Raw genomic sequence first — 9,409 nt, forward strand, 5'->3', positions numbered from 1 at the left:
CTCCCAACCAAGACCCACCATGTTCATTTTTCAGCAGCTAATGACAACCATTGGTAACCGTGAGCCAGCACAGATGCAAGTATGTGGGCTGCCCGCGGATGGCTGTATGGCAGTTTAACGTGGCTTATGTATGCATCACTGTCCTAGAAGTTAGGGATGTAGGCAGGAGCGTGATGCTTCATATGCTATCAACAGCCATTAACGGTGCCTTCAGAAACTGGGGGGTAATTAACAACCACAGAAAACTCACCTGCCTGACACATAGTTCAACTCTGCCTTCAGTTACTTATCGGGTGCTGAAGTGAATTTGCCAGGGAAAGCTTTTCCTAGTGTTTCAGACAGATTTTGACCTATTTATTTTTAATCCATCTCTTGGCTCTGTCATTCTGCTTTTCTGCCCCTAGTCCTGAGCTGTTCGATTTGTTTTGTCAGCTCCCATTTCTTGTGTGTAAGCCTCACTGGATTTATCTTGTTTACTCGCTATTTTGCGGGAAGGAGTACTGCATTGTTCTCTTCCTTTGGGAGCTACCCACAAGAAGTCTTCCAAACAGAAATACTTCTGCTCAGGGCTTACATGACCTGGGAGAAGCCAGCTCCCTTTGTTCACAAGCAGTTACACTGTCTGCATGCCATGAGGTTCTGAGTTTGCTTCTCAGCTTGAGGTAGCAAGAAAAAAATCCTAGACAAACCCCAAACCCCAGTAGGTTTGACTACCAGATTTTATCTGGCAGGGGAGGACAAGTACAGAAGGGCTCTGTGAGTACTACTGAATTTGTACTGGGGAGGCAGGAAAATAAGAAAACACAGGTCAATCCAGTATCAAGTTTAAAAGCGTCCTAGTCCTTGTGATGTGCTTCTTCTTGCCTTACTTTGTTCTCAGCTATCTAAAATTGGATCTCCCCAAAGTGAATTAGAAACTGCCAAGAGCGTGCATGATTTTTTGGACAAAAATCTGCAAGGAATTGGAATGAGATCAGACACATTTCTCTTGTTAACTGATCAGATTTGAACCTGAGATTCTGCCAGACCGAGGTCAGTACATTTCCACGGAGAAAGGTCATACTAAATTATAATAGTTGAAATTTTAAAAAACAAGAATTAGGAAATGCCAACGTAAGTGCTATATTATGAGAAGTTCAAATTAACCTGTTCCTATCATCCACCTCCTAGGTTAGTGGTGCCATTTTAACTCTAAAATTCAGTCATGGCCCTGAGGGCACTAAAAGGCCTTAATTGTACTGACCAGCCTCACCTGGGGCCCCCACCCACACCCCCTGCCCGTAGGCTCCAGGGCTCCATTGAAGCTCTGGACTATTTGCTCAGTTCCTGCCCGAGCTGTGTTGCAGGTGTGCCTGTCTGCAGCCCTGCCTCTGGCCCTGCCTTCTGAATGGACTATGGACCTCCACCGTAGGTAGCTTTTCTCCTGGATGGGTCCCTCAAGGGTATGTTCCAGCTTGTCTCCAGTTCTAGTTCTGTTTCTTTTTGTTCCTGCATGGACCCTGGACCTGGTTCACTGCTTGCTGTGTCTGGGGCTGTGATGGGCCATGCTACCAGCATCTCTCTCTGCTTGCTGTGCTCAGATCTTGTGGGACTGTGCCCCATCACTGACGGCACTGCTTGTGCCGGGATTGCCTCTGGCTCCTGGCTTTGCCTGCACTTTGGGAACAGTGGACCACTGCTGCTCCCCAACAAATATTTTGGAGTTAAGCCTGCCCTCATTTAAGTTACTGGAAAAAGCAGTTCAGTCTAGCACCCTTTGCAAGGTGGTCCAGCGACTTGTGGCACTTCATCTTTGCTCATGCAGAGCCGTCTGTGCACACTTGCAAAAATGGATCCCATGAGGAGTATGTCTCTTATAGTTTGCAGCTCCTCCTTTGTATCTTAGGAATGGGTTTATATGGGTCCCTTCTGTTGTCTGCTACAGGTGTCTTCACATCTATCTACTCATCCCTCTGGAGTTTGCTTTTTGAATGCTGTTGGGTTAGTGGAGGTGGGGGCTGGCTGGTGGTGTAAGTAAGCATGGGCTACGCACTCCTGTCATCTCTCCACATGGTGTGAATTATGAGCCTGATGGCATCCTGAGCTCTACTAAACCACAGGGTATGCTTGGACATGCAGAGGACCACATGTTCTCAGGACTCCTTCAGACCTGCTGCATTAGCCTTACTAACTGCCCAGTAAAGAAGTTTTCTTGATAGCTCACTAGAGACCACACTAGCATAGCCGATGAGAGACAGCTTTTCAATGGCATTGTGCCTGCAAAGGTGACATCTGCGGGAGCCCAACACCTAGCTCTCCCACTGATGGTAACAGACTGCTTCCCAGGTTTGCAGTCCTTACAGCAGTATTTTTCCATTAAATTAAACCCTGTCTTGGTGTGCCAGTATCTCCTCATTGCTGTTATCTTCTCTTCATTGCTATATGACTAATGTAGCAGAACACAGGAATGGGAGGAGGCACAACACACCTTTGTAGGTATACTATGGTCTTTCCTGTTCAGAACTTAGCATGAGGTGGAGACTGTCTTTCACGCTGTGGTTTTCAAGGGCTAAGATTTAACATTAGATTGGTTAGTTCAGTCTAATGAGTCTTATCAAACCAGTCTAGATTTTAACAGGGCGCCTGTGAAAGTACAGTTGCCTTTTGCTGGTTAGAGATTCACGAAGGGATGACCACTTCATCTAGCCTCCCACATTCCAGTCTGAGGCTGGACTATGAGCTAAGTTCCTGTTGCCTAAGTCTCTCTGAAATGAATGGGAGTGAGGCACCTACATGACGCCTTTTAAAAATCTGTCTAAACACTGTAATAATAATAATTAGCTGTCACATTGGCAGATGCCTAGAAGCTTGGCTAATAATGATGCAACAACAGTAATGATGGAATACTCTTCTATGCTTTATTGGCAGATTACTGGTTTTGTTTGCTTTGTTCCTGCTTTGTGCCCCCTCAAAATGCATGGAACACCCAACTTTTCCCTCTGTCCAAGCCTTCCTCTTCCAGGACCTAGCCTGCTGTGCTCTCCACCCCGTGGTCTGTGGGGTATACAGGTCACATATCAAGTTGCCATTGCTGCAGCTCAGCTCCTTGCTGAGGTATTGCTGATGCCCTGTTGCCTGCCTGTGATATACTTGTTGATGCATAATCATATGTGAAGGCAACTATCCCCCTTGTGTCATGTCTTGCAAATCTAGGAAGAAAGCTTTCTCACCTCTGCAAAATGTGAGCAATCTGTATGTGTAGACCCAGTGAAATAAGAAAACTGAATCAGGCATGGTGTGGGTTGCTTACATGCATGCTGTTCTACAGTTTTGTGAGCCCATCTGAGTTTAAACCTGTAGTACTCCTTACTCTTCTTGTTTTCACCTGTTTCACTGGCTTATGAGTGACTCCGGCTACCTTTACTAGCAAGTCCCTTGCTAGTCTAACTCAGAGCCTGTCCTGTGTAAGGCCAATCACATGTGCTGAATAATTATATTTGGCACATAAGCAACTGACCACATGAAAGCCCCCAAGCACCCTTCCCTTGGGCTCTCAGCCAAACTGGAGTGTGGAAAGCACAACAAATGGAAGACTCTGCCTTGCGCTCCTGGCCTAACCCTGCCATTCGCCCTCTGGCAGGACAAGGGGTTCCAGATCATTTCCTTTGCCTCTCTTGTACTCCTAATTTTTCTCTCTGCAGCAAGAATTGCACTGCTTACTCAGTTTAGCAAGTATTTTAAAATCTTTGTGTGCTTGATACCGTGTAAGTACAAAGTCTCATCGCTATACGTTCAGATGCAAGACTTGCAGATAGCTTTCAGCTTTTTGTTACTATTGTACCTGGGAAGGAAAGAAATCCTTTCTCACTTCTGTGGTGGTCTCAGTAATGTCCTGGAATAAACCATGCATCATCTCTCCTAGTTTGTCCCAGAGGCAAATACGTTATTGTTTACTCAGCTGTACAGCTGGTCTCTGAGTTGACAGCCCCCTCACAGACCTCTAAAGCATTCGCAGAAGGGGAGCTAGGCGTTTTCTGTTTCGTCAGGTGCAGGCTTCTCTCACAAGCTTCACTTGTTGAAACACAATGTGCCTTAAAGGACGCGGTGCCACCCACATGTGGACAGAAACCAGATTTGAAGTCTGCCTTCTCAAGGTTTCTCCATCCTGGAGACTGGTTTTAAACATGGACACACATCTGCTGAGCTCTCCTCCCAGTCTTACGTGCACTCTGCCCTCACAGGAGTGTTTGACTACAACTAAGTATTACTAGGTTGTCAGGAAGATCACAAAACAAGCTTCTCCCCCACCATTTCAGTGGTATGGATGAAGCTGCTTATTGGATAGGCTTCCATGTCCTGTTCCCTTCCCTTGCATGTCCCGTCTCCCCTTTTTATGTGGGCCACTTGTTTCTTCCCCTAGGCTTTGCTTGCCTTTTGCTCTCTACTCCCTCTGAATTTAGTATCTTTGATAAATGTCTTTGGGTGGATATCTATGAACAAAAGAGAGTAGTAAGTCTAGAGTGGGGCTGGCTCTTTTCCTTTAAATAGGCTCACCTTTGACACCCAAAAGCGTGCCTCCTCAGCAGGGGCTGGTACTGTTAAAAGACTGATAGCAGTATTGAATCAGCTCCAAGACCTTCAAGGAAATGCTGTGTTGACTGTAGCTGGGAAACCCCGCCCAGAGCTCTACGAACAGCGAATGAAAAAGACTGACAACGCTCCAAAGATTTTTCCTCACTCTCCTGTCCGTGAAGTGACAATTGTAATGGACCAGCTCCATCTCTTGATAACTGCAACCAAAAAGAAACAGTTATGGGAATTCATCTGGGCCTCAGGTGCGTGTGTATATATATTCCCAAGCTGGTAGATTCCTCCAATTACATCAAAAAACGGTGATCAAGTGTAGCCATTAAAGTGTCCTATTCTGTATGTGCTCTGAATGTCTCTGTGTGGGGCCCTTTCTAGCCCAATCTGTCTTTGTTCTCATCCAGTGCTCACAAACAATAGGGACAGCCCAGACTGTTTGATGAAGTCCACGTGCGTTGGAGTAGCTGCTCTCCCCCAAAATGTTTACCTCCTCTCCTGGCAGACAGCTCTCACGATGTTTTTCTGTGCCAAAGGAATGGTTCCAGCTTTACCTCCTCAGCTGAGGATGAAAGCTCACTTGAAATCACCTCCTGTAAAATACAGGGGAGTTGGCAGCTGGATCACTGCCTGCCCTGTTCAGCTGGGTCAATGGAGCACCGCCCCGTAGCATCTTTTCTCCACTCACATACGTGTGAATCAGACCAAGACTTTGTGTGGAGGAAGTGGCATAATCAGATGGCTATCATCCATGTGTTGGACACCTGATAAAATCTCCCCCAAATAAAAGATTGGTAACTCCCATGACCTTGCAGAGCATTGCTGCTGTACAGCCATCTGTGAGACAGCAGCAAAGCAAAGCACAAGCACGCAGCTGTCATACAGGTAGCCTGTTCTCCAAGCCTCTCATGATCTTCTGGGCAGGGTCAGGTTTCTAAACATGTTCCAGGAAGGAGGGATTGAGTGACCCTGTCCCTCAGCAAGATAAGGTGGTTATAGGAGCCTGTATACATTAAGAAGAATAATCAGCCCGACCCTTTGCAGGAGACCACAACCTGAAAGTTCTCCTTATTTCAGCAATCGTCCTCCACTGCGGAGGACCGAAAAACGGAAGGCCTAGCAATGCAAAAAACCTGCAAGACCCTTGTCCCATCTTTGATATGTTTGTATCAACACCCATCCTACTTAGCAACCTTGCTTTATTTGCTAGGGAATGGCAGAGTCCTGCTGACCGCAATAGTGACTGGCTTCAGGGTGATTTTTGTCCCTCTGCCGGCCTCCCTGAACTGTGGTGTTCGCAACGATGACTCTTCGTTTCTGCAGGAGAGCGTTACGCATTCACTGGCGTGAGGCCTGCTTACTGTCTCCCTTCCCGACATCTTAATAAAGGCACGTAAATTCTGAGTCCCTCTTTGGACAGTAAGTTCTTTCTTTCATACGGCTTTGGAGTTTTACACTTAAAACACCTTTTAAAATCTGGCCAACGGCTACTAGGTGTGGTGAAAGGGTAATGAGAGCAGCTCTGCCGTTATGGAGAGGGCATGGAGGGACCTCCTCATCACTGATCTTCATCTTCTGATCTTGAGATTAACTGTATAAATAATTTCCCTCGGCAAAACACAGCCATCTGAAAAAGTATCTGTAAATGGCACTTGTCCCCATGTCAGCTTTCAGGTAAGCCAAAAGCAATAGGTTTCAGCTTGTGAGGGAAAATGAAAGGTGATTTATTTTTTTTATGTGTGTCAGTAGGCTTATTTTATGAGAATGAAGCTGCAAGCTGTACCTTCTCCACTGAAAAACACAAGCTATCAGTAGCCACTATCAAATAACAAGAGCAGCTAGTGGGATGAACCCAGCCTTTGATGCGAGGCAAAGCAGAGAAGGCACAGAGGGGACATCCAGGAGTCGAGCCGCCTCTCAGAGAGATCACAGCCTGCGAGTCCAGCTCTGTATTTCAGCTGCCTCCTCTATGCTGCCAGAAATCCAGGGCACGGGACAAACAGCAATGGAAAATCCTGCTAGATCATTGTCCCACCTCAGGCATGCCTGGTTTGGGAGGCTCAGCTTTGCCACACAGGAATCCACAAGCATACTGGAAAATTAATAGTGGTTCTGGAGACCGAGTAGAGTAAAAACCACTAAGCTGTAGTATTTTCTCTTCAAAGAGAGAAGATCTGCGCAGGCAGCCCCTGAGCCCTGATACTAATTCAATGGGACATACCCAGGTCCCGCTGAATTCCACTGACGTTTTGTCAGAGGTTTTAATTAGATCAATATGTTGGTGCCCGAGTTTCACTGCACAATTCTTTCTGAGTTTGTGATCAATTCCTCAGTCACCTAACTTTCCCTGAAATGCTTCTTATAGTGTCGCTCACAACACTGGAGACTGGATTTAGATAGGACAAATGTTAAAGGTGCGCCTTACTAAGGCTGTTGGGCGCAGGCATCTTCCCTCTCTCTGGTTCATTAAGTTCCAGATCTAACACAGCCTTTTCTGCTCAGCTGTGCTGCACAAAGGACTGGCTCCTCCAGAGTCATTTGAGCTATCGTGATATGAATCAGCTGTGAAAAAGGCCCAGGGTCTTCCCAAATCCTGGCATAAGAAGTAAAGGAACAAACTGCTGACTGCACTGCCTTTCCCTATGTCAGAGGAGGATTAATTAATGTTTCCAGGCTGCTTTGAAAATTAAAAGTGCCATGTGGTACAATATTGCTGTTCCTGTTTTTCACCCTGTAGCTGATATGTAGCATGTCCCTTAGAAACGAATTGGAAATTGCTTTTGGTATTTTTGGTGTTTTTCAGCGGAGCTGCTACAGACTTCTGCTTCGTTCTAATAAATGTGCCCTACCTCACCCTCCCCTGTCCCCCTTCCTCTAAGCTCCTCTGCAAGGGAAATGAAAACATCAGTCTCTGGCACCATCTGTCAAGCCCAGGCTAATCCATTCTCTGCTTGCCTCATGGTCAATTTGGTTTCTTTCTGATCTGTACAGCTAGCTTTCCTATTGCTGAGAATTTAATACTATTCATAGGTTTGGGCTTCGCTTTATTTTCATGGTAATATTATTATGATGACTGTAATGTCCAGACATACATCCCCTCCATATGCCCAGGCCAGAGAACAGTACCTAAGCAAACACGCAACCGCCCAGTATGGCAGGTAGCACTGCTCTCCCCGTTTTACAGAGTGAAAATGAGGCAAAAAGAACTGACTTGCCCAGGGATGTATGGATGCCTCAGCAGCAGAGCTAAGCAGAGAGCTCACAAATCCCTGGATAAGACCCAGTCACTGCTGCTGACTAAAGCACCGTCACTTTGCCTCTCTTTTTCCCTCTTGTTTTGTCTTTGTTTACAGTGATCTCTACGGGAGCTTTACAAAGATGATTTAAGACGTGGACCTTCATATAGCTCCTGTGACAAGACTGAGTAGAACCACTAGGGACAAAGCTTACACTTACTCAGCAAAGCACAACAGCAGATCAGGTCAATCCGTTAACAAACAGGACACATTAGACCAGTTGTTTCCTCCATTTGCTGGTGGTAAATGGGACCCCAGGCATGGTCTTTATGGCTTCCTTCTAATATTCTTAGTACTTCTGTTGTCCCCGTGCCATTAACTAAGAGGCGATTGCTGTCTGACAGACTGCTTCAACACTTTTCACGTCCTTTGCATGATCTGAAGAGAGGTTGATGACAGGCCAATGAGAAATGTCAATGCTCAGCTCTGTTCAGGATCAGGCCAGAGCTGACCATACTGAAGAGATCTGATTTTTTGGAGGTCTGCCCAAAGCAAACAGCAGTTCTTAACATATCGATGTTGACCCATCGCTGTCCACCCTCGTGCAGGCAGTTGTGTATCCCCCTACCTAGCTATCTCTAACAGTAAGAGTCCATGCAAGAAGACACAAGCTGAAGAACAGCTGGACATAAAATTATGTGCTGCCTGCTGTACATTCACAGAGGCATCCCTTTGCCTTTGATGTGAGATGACAGAAGAGTCCTGCTGGGCCATTTCTTCCTGCAATTACTGCAGTTCCTCTGGTGATACCACATGGATAGACCCAGGAATCACCATACATGAAAAACACACTTTCTCTAACATGGATGCGGTATTAGAACAGAAATCCTTAAAATGGCATGGCTTGCCCCATAACAGAAGGAAAAAACCACCCTTTTTCATATATTTTTCATAACCAACAACTCAAAAGGATTTTTTTTTATTGTATTTTGGCCAAGACCACTGTTTATTTGCCAAGGATGCAATCTGTGCATGAGCACTGAGCCATTAAAACTGGCAGGGAATTAGTAACGCTTGCAACCAATGGCCAAGAAGGGCCACAAACACTTTGCCGTTTTCTTCCCTGATCTTTCATCTTCATCATGGGCAATATTTAAGGTGTCATGCAAAGACTTCAACCTGAGCGGCCTGAAACACTGCAAGCAGTATCAGTCACAGCTTCACTGAGGTAAGGATGTGGCTGACAGCCATCTCAGCACCTTTCACCACCGCAAACCCTCACAGGACCTGTGGCATGGTGAAGCTCACTGCCAGGGCAGGCCATGTCCCTGGGCCTGGAGACAGGACTCCCCTTCCTCCTAGCCAGGCCCACGGCGATGTGCTCCCGGGGTGCACGGAGGCCTGGTCGGCAGGCCCGGCGTGCCTCTGGCTTTCGGCTCCTGCAGTAAGAGGTGGGCGCCTCTCGACGAGGCCTCCTGACGGGGCGGCAGAGGGGGAAGGGGCCTGGGAGGCAGATGGGGGAGCGGAGAGCACCGGGCTCGGGGCGGCGGCTGACAGGCGCCTGGGAGAGAGGACTTGGCGGGCGGGTGAGGGCTGAGCGCTGCCGCCCG

The sequence above is a fragment of the Pygoscelis adeliae genome, unplaced genomic scaffold, assembly GCF_000699105.1.
Source record: "Pygoscelis adeliae isolate BGI_AS28 unplaced genomic scaffold, ASM69910v1 Scaffold1, whole genome shotgun sequence".
Classification (NCBI taxonomy): domain Eukaryota; kingdom Metazoa; phylum Chordata; class Aves; order Sphenisciformes; family Spheniscidae; genus Pygoscelis; species Pygoscelis adeliae.